Genomic DNA, 8,728 nt, shown 5'->3' with positions numbered 1-8,728 from the left:
AAAGGCAAGAGAAGTATAATAAAGCATGAGGGGCTGGGTTTGTTTTTATAACAACTCACTGTCATGATAACTGACCCACTCCCATGTTAACTACATTAAATTCTCCATAAGAGCTCTGCCCTCATGACCCAATTACCCCTTATCAGGCCCCACCTCCCAACACTGTTGCACCGGGGATTAAATTTCCAACATGCAAATTTTGGGGGATACATTTAAACCATAGCATCTGGGTTTTCCTTTGACTTCTTATATCTTGGACTTGGTACTCAAGAGACTCAAACCTGAAAGAGTCAACAGGCATAGACAAATACTGCCAGATAAAGTAAAAGAAGAAAAGCCCAAGAAAGGGAAAGTCAAGAAGGGACTTAGCAGGGAGATCCACATCCAGTGTTGTTGGTGGAGCTGGGAGGTGGGGAGGGATTCCTCACGTAACTTACACCAGGCACATCTCTTCCTGGACCAGCAGGCTTGGTGTCTTTTCATTCTCAGTATCAGAGAGCCATCCGCACCTGGGGGCTCCTGGGCCACCATCCAGTGGCTGGAAAAGATTGAGGTAAGGTTTTCCTGCCTCTGGGAGGACCAGCAGAGCACCAGCACCATGTGGCTAGAGAATAGGCTGGGGAAAATGCTCCATCTTATCGGTCTGCTATCTTTTAGCCTCTACATAATGTCATCAAGTTGTCCAGGGAAGTATGCCTCATAGATGGCACCAACAGGCATTCATTGGAAGCTCAGTCAGAGCCAAAAGAACAAAGCAGTCCCAGACAGCATTGCAAGGGCTCATAAAAATAAACTGTCGCTGGAACTGTAGCTTACACAAGTAGGCCACGACCTGCATGCTAAACCTAAATAGGGTGACTGCCAACTAAAATGAAATGTTTAAATAGGATCAAGAATCTTCTAAATATCTAAAATGTGCAGAATATAACTGAAAATCTTTTCATATCAAGAACCAAGAAAATCATGACCAAAATGAGGAAAAATCAACCAATGTCAATATTGAGATGACTCAGATGATGAAACTAAATGACCAAGATTTTAAAGCAACCACCATAAAAGTACTTCAACAATTACAAATTCTCCTAAAAAAAAAATGAAAAAATAGAAAATCTCAGCAAAGAAATATAAATCATAAAAAATAACCAAATGTCACGGTGGCTCATGCCTGTAATCCCAGCACTTTGGGAGGCCAAGACAAGTGGATCACTTGAGATCAGGAGTTCAAGACCAGACTGGTCAACATGGCAAAACTCTGTCTCTACTAAAAATACAAAAATTAGCTTGGCATGGTGGCACACACCTTGTAGTTCCAGCTCTTTGTAAGGCTGAGGCAGAAGAATCACTTAAGCCTGGGAGGCAGAGGTTTCAATGAGCCAATATTGTGTTACTCCACATCAAATGGAAATTATAGAAGTGAGAAATGCAATAGCGAAAATAAAATATTCACTGGACGGCTCAATAGCAGAGTTGAGATTACAGAATCAGTGAATTTGAGAACAGGTCAATAGAATTAACTCATTCTGAACAACAGAGAGAAAATAGCCTGAAAAAATATTAATAGAGTTTCAGGGTCATGTGGGACTATAACATAGCTAACATTCATGTAATCAGAACCCCAGGATGAGAAATAATGTGGGGTTTAAAAGCATTAGAAAATATAATGGCTGAAAACTTCCCAAATTAGGCAAAAGATGTGAATTTACAGATTCAAGAAGCTAAACAAATCCCAAACAAGATAAACCCAAAGAAATCTGTGCCATGACATATCATAAAACTTTTATAAACTAAAAACTAAGAAAAAATTCTTAAAACAATTAAAGAGAATTGAATCATGAATTGTTTATATGGGAATACCAATCAGAATTTTGATTTCTCATTCAGAAAAAAAGTAACACAGGCCAGCGCATGGCCTGTAATCCCAGCATTTTGGGAGGCTGAGGCAGGTGGATAACGTGAGGTCAGGAGTTCAAGACCAGCCTGTTCAATATGGTGAAACCCCGTCTCCATTAAACATACAAAAATTAGCTGGGTGTGGTGATGTACGCCTGTAGTCCCAGCTACTTGGGAGGCTGAGGCAGGAGAATCTCTTGAAGCTGGGAGGTGAAGTTTGCAGCAAGCTGAGATCCAGCCACTACACTCTGGCCTGGGTGACAAAGCAAGACTCCATCTCAAAAAAAAAAAAAAAAAAAAAGGAAAGAAAGAAAGAACAAAAGTAGCACATTTTTCAAGTACTGCAAAAAAGACCTGCCAGCTGCAAACTCTAACTGGTGCAACTATCCTTTAGGCATGAAGGGGAAATATAGACATTCTCAGACAAAAGTAAAGTAAGAGAATTTGCCATTAGCAGCTCTACATTTGAAAAATGGCTAAAGGATGCTTTTACAACAGAAAGGAAATGATAGCAGAAGAAGGATTAAGCCTTCGGCAGGGGGAGAAAAAGAATAACGAAGTGGGTAGAGATAGGGATCAATATAATGGACGATCCTATCCTTCTCGTGCATTTCTTAAATCATACATGATTACTGAAATAATGTTACAACAACACCTGTTGTGGTGCTCAATATATGTTAAATAAATAGTTGAGAAAATTATATTTAAAGTGTGAGGATGGTAAAAAATTTTAAATGGAAGTAAAGTTTTAATGTTTTATTGAAAGTGATAAAATATAGATGCTAGTAAACTGTGATAGGTCACATGTGTACCTAGTAATATCTGTGATAACTACTAAGAAAACTGTTCAAAGCAATATATTCAAAAACAATATAAATAAAACATTATACAATCCTAACAAAAGTTAAGTAATCTAAAGGAAGGGAATAAAAGAGAAAAATAATGAGAAACAGAGAATATAAAAGACAGAAAATAAATAATAAGATGTCAGATTTAAGCCTTAACATATCAATAATTAAATAATTACTTTAAATATAAATGGTCTAAATACCAATAAGAAGACAGATATTGGTAAAAGGAATTAAAAAAGAAATCTAACTAGGTGCTCTCTGTAAGAAGTTTTTTCCAATACAATGACATAGGTAGGTTAAGAGTAAAAGAACAGAGTAAGATATGCCATACTAACATTAATTTTTAAAAAAAGGAGTGGCTGTAATAACATCAGATAAAGCATACTTCAGAGCTAAAAAGATTGATAGGCACAAAGAGGGACATTATATAATGATAAAGGGATCAATCCACCAAGAAGGTATAGTAATCCTAAATGTGTACACACCAAATAAGAGAGCTTCAAAATACATGAAGCAAAAATAGATAAATACAAAATACATGAAGCAAAAATAGATAAACAGATATAAGCAAATCCACAATTATAATTGGGAACTTTAGCACCTCACTCTCAGCCTTTGATATAACTACTAGACAGAAAATTAGCAAAGATATAAAAAAATTTGACAACACCATCAACCAATAGAATTTAATTGACATTTGTAGACCACTATACCAAACAACAACAGAATATACATTTTTTTTTCAAGTGTCTACGGAACATTCACCAAGGTAGACCATGTTATGAATTACAAAACAAACCTACAAATTTAAAATAATTGAAACCATATAGAGTTTCCTTAAGTCACCACAATGAAGCTAAACTAGAAATCAATTAAAAAAAAGAGGACAGGAACATCTTCAGACATTTGGAAATTAACACACTTCTAAATAATCCAGAGTCAAATAAGATGTATCAAAGGAAATAAAGAAGCACTTAAAACTGAACGGAAATGAAAATACAACATATCATTTGTGGGATGCAGCTAAAGCAGTGCAGAAAGGGACATTTATAGCATTGAATGCTCACATTACAAAATGAGAAAGATCTGAAATCAATAATTTAAGTTCATGCCTTAAAAAACTAGAAAAAAGAGTGAAAGACATTTAGCACAAGCATAAGCAAAGAAATACTACTAATAGGCCAGGCGCGGTGGCTCAAGCCTGTAATTCCAGCACTTTGGGAGGCCGAGACGGGCGGATCACAAGGTCAGAAGATCAAGACAATCCTGGCTAACGCGGTGAAACCCCGTCTCTACTAAAAAAATACAAACAAAAAAACTAGCTGGGCGAGGTGGCAGGCGCCTGTAGTCCCAGCTACTCCGGAGGCTGAGGCAGGAGAATGGCGTAAACCCGGGAGGCGGAGCTTGCAGTGAGCTGAGATCCGGCCACTGCACTCCAGCCTGGGCGACAGAGCAAGACTCCGTCTCAATACTTCTAATAATAAAATAATAAGCAAAAATCAACGAAGTGGAAAACAAGAATGCAGTAAGAAAGAAACTCAATGAAGCCAAAACTTGATTCTTTAAAAAAAAAAATCAGTAAGACTGACAAACTGATAAACTTCTAAAAAAAATAGAGAAGACACATACTGCTAATATCAGAAATTAAACAGGGGCTATCACTACAGATCAAACAGTCATTGAAAGGATAATAAGGGCATATTAAGAACAACTTCATGCTCATTAATTTGCCAACTTAGAAGAAATGGACCAATTCCCCAAAACCCGCAAACTACCAAAACTCAACCAAGATGAAATAAGTAACCTGATTGGTTTTATAGCCACTTAAGAAATTAAAATTTTAATTTAAAAAGTCTTGAAAAGGTTATACTTAGGCCCAAATGGCATTGCTAGAGAATCTTATCAAGCTTTAAAAAAAGAATTGACATCAATTTTAACAATCTCTTCCAGAAAACAGAAGATGAGGCAATACTTCTGAATTTGTTTTAAGAGACCAGTGTTACCTTGACACTAAAGTCAAAGAAAGCATACACAGAAAGGAAACTATGCACCAATATCTCTCCTGAACTTAGATGCAGGAATCTTCAAAATATTATTAGCAAATTAGATATAATTTTATATTAACATATGAAAAGGATTTTATGTACATATAGAGAGGATTTTATATATATTATATATATTTTACATATATATGTGTGTGTGTGTGTGTGTGTGTGTGTGTGTGTGTGTGTATATAGAGAGAGAGCAAGCAGGATTTATTCCAAGTATGACTGGCCCAGCATTAAAAATCAATCTATCTAATCCACCATATCAACAGGCTAAAGAAGAAGAAGAATGCTATGATCATATCAATTTACATAGAAAAAGCATTTAACAAAATCCGACACCTATTCATGAAAAAAGTTAAGTAAGTTAGGAATAGAGGGAACTACCTCAACTTGCTAAAGAGCATCCACAGAAAAAAAGCCTATAGGTAATCTAAAGGAAGATTTTCACCATACTTAATGGTGAAAGACTGAATGTTTTCTTCCTGAGACCAAAAATGAGGCAATGATGTCCTTCACCTTTCTTATTCAACATAGTACTGGAAGTTCTAGCTAGTACACTAAAGCAAGAAAAAGAAAGAAAGAAAGGCATTCAAATTGGAAGAGAAGAAATAAAATTACCCTTACTTGCAAACGGCATAATGGTCTACATAGAAAATTCCAAGGAATTTTAGAACTAATAAATGAGTTCAACAAGGTCATAGGATAGAAGCTCAGCAAGCAAACATCAATCACATTTCTATATACTAACAATGAACATGGGGAAATTGAAATAAAAAACATAACACTCTTTATAATTGTTTCAAAGAAAATGAAATACTTTAGGTATAAATATAACAAAACGTATAAAATCTATATGCTGAAAATTACAAAATGCTGATGAGAGAAATCAAAGATCTCAATAAATAGACATAGAATATTCAAGGATTAGAAGATTAGATGTAGTAAAATGTCATTCTCCCTAAGTTGATCTATATGTTTAATGTAATTCCTGTAAAATCACAGCAAGGTTTTGTAGATATAGATATAGACAAACATTCTGAAATTTATATGGAAATATGAACTTCCTAGAAAAACTAAAATAATATTTAAAAAGAATATAGTGGGAAGAATCAGTCTACCTGATATTAAGGTTACAATAATCAAATCCATGTCATATTAGCAGAGGGATAAACACATAGATCAATGGAAGAGAATAGAGAACCTAGAATGATATCCACATAAATATTCTTAAATGTTTTTCAACAAAGATGTCAATGCAGTTTAATGGGGAAATAATAGACTTTTCACAAATGGTGCTGAAGTAATTTGATATACATATGGAAAAAATAAACCTTAATCTAAACTTTACACCTTTTACAAAAAATAACTCAAAAGAGATCATGGACTTAATGTAAAACATACTATAGTTTGCAAGATGTTCTCATTGAGATAAACTGGATAGGAGGTACACAGAATTTCTCTGTATTATTTCTTACAACTGCATGTGAATCTGTAAGTATGTCAAAGTAAAATTTAATTAAAAGTAAAATGTTGACAATATTTTAGTCCTCCAAATTATTTTAACCATTTATCCAGATGAAATCCAGACATCTTAGAGTTCCTGACCTAAAGTACATAAAACAGTGATGTTGGGGAAAGAGTCCTGTTTTAAATCACAGTGGACGTCTGTCTGTTTGCTTAGCTCCCACCAACTTGCTAGTGATCTGGTGATAGCAGGACCCAGCTAAAGAGTGTGGATGAGTCAGCACAAGCCAATCCCTGTTGCTTTAAGGATATACAGATGAAAGATCTTACTTTTTGATTTTGCTATGTGGCATATACATCATCTCACTTCAGGCTCACAAGAACCCTATGAGGTAGTGACTGACAAAGCTGGGCTTTCAGCCAGATCTTTCTGAATCCAGAGCCTGCTTTCTTAACTACTATATGTTACCACTCTGGGCCACTGTGCTTACACTGGACATATGCCAGTCCTTTCTGTGCAACATTTGAAATGAAAATGAAAGAACAATCCACCCAAAGAAGACAATGTCCAACTGTCTGTACCCATCTCACAGCCGGAGCAGTCCTGTTACTGTGTTGCAATCCAGAGGCCACTGACTTTAGCACCAAGAGCACCAAGGATTTCTGCATCTTAGCGTGTAGATATAATTCCACCTGCTTGAATAGGAAAAGCAAGCATTTTCTGCAGTTATTGTCTTTATTCCTGGTTTCAGGGCAGTTGGCTTTTGTTTTTAACACCTGTACCAAGGTATAATTTACATACCACTAAATCCAGCCATTGTAAGTCTATAGTTCTATGATTTTAGTGACTTTATAGAGCTATACAGTTGCTACCAGTTTCAGAACATTTCCATCACCCCAAAAAGGCATCACATTTTGATCATGCCTGTTTATAGTTATTCCCTGTTCTAACTTCCTGTCTTAGGAAACCACTGATGTACATTTTGTCTCTATAAATTTGCCTTTTGATCCATTTGGGCCTTTTGTGGAATTTCATGTAAATATAATATGTAGTCTTTTGTGTCAGCCTTCTTTAACTTGTGTTTTTTAGTTTCATCTGTGTTGTAGCATGTATTAGTATTTTGTCCCTTTCAACTGTGCAAACATATTCCATTGCATTCCATTCCATATTTTGTTTATACATTCACTAGCTGATAGATATTTTCAGCTATTAAAAATAATACTGCTATGAACATTCAATGCATGCTTTTGTGTGGATATGCATTTTAATCTCTCTTGGGTAAATTCATAGGAGTGAAATTGATAGCTTTGTAAGTATATGTTAACTTTTAGTGAACTACTTAACTATTTTCAAAAGCGTCTGTACCTCTGTTTTTTAAAATAAATTTTAAATATTTCAATATGGAAAATAAAACAGAACTAAAATATTTTCTAATTCTACTGTTCATGAAACCCTAACATTTATTTTAAACAAAATGCATGAATATTGTAAGACAATTTGAAGATTTCAAAAGGACTTTTAACAAGATTTTTTTTTCCAATATTTTAAAATTTTGTTTGAAGTTCCAGGATACATTTGAGGAATGTGCAGGTTTGTTGCATAAGTATGCATGTGCCATGGTGGTTTGCTGCACCCATCAACCCATCATCCTGGTTTTAAGTCCCACATGCCTTAGGCATTTGTCCTAATGCTCTCCCTCCCCTTACCCCACTCCCTGTGTTGTTCCCCTCCCTGTGTCCATGTGTTCTCATTGTTCACCTCCCACTTTTCAGTGAGAACATGTGGTGTTTGGTTTTCTGTTCCTGTGTTAGGTTACTGAGGATGATGGCTTCCAGGTTCACCCATATCTCTGCAAAGGATATGATCTCATTTTTTTAACGGCTACATAGTATTCCATGGTGTATATGTGCCACATTTTCTTTATCCAGTCTATCATGGAAGAACATTTGGGTTGGTTCCAAGTCTTTGCTATTGTGAATAGTGCTGGAATAAACATACGTGTGCATGTGTCTTTATAGTGGAATGATTTATAATCCTTTGGGTATATATCCAGTAATGGGATTGCTGGGTCTAATGGTATTTCTGATACTAGATCCTTGAGGAATTTCCACACTGTCTTCCACAATGGTTGAACTAATTTACACTTTCACCAACAGTGTAAAAGCATTCCTATTTCTATGCAGCCTCACCAGCATCTATTGTTTCCTGACTTTTTAATGACCACCATTCCTACTGGCGTGAGATGGTATCTCATTGTAGTTTTGACTTCCATTTTTCTAATGATCAGTGATGATGAGCTCTTTTTCATATGTTTGTTGGCCGCATAAATGTTTCTTTTGAGAAGTGTCTGTTCATATCCTTCACCCACTTTTTGACGGGTTTGTTTTTTCCTTTAAACAATAGACTTGTTTCTATCCCTAGGCTATCTCCCTAAGACAACCACCGTTAATTTTTTTTTTTTTTTTTTTTTTTTT

This window comes from Rhinopithecus bieti, unplaced genomic scaffold (assembly GCF_001698545.2).
Source record: "Rhinopithecus bieti isolate Rb0 unplaced genomic scaffold, ASM169854v2 scaffold_12653, whole genome shotgun sequence".
NCBI classification, from domain to species: Eukaryota; Metazoa; Chordata; class Mammalia; order Primates; family Cercopithecidae; genus Rhinopithecus; species Rhinopithecus bieti.
The sequence above is the reverse complement of the archived record's forward strand: the minus strand, read 5'-3'. Positions refer to the sequence as shown.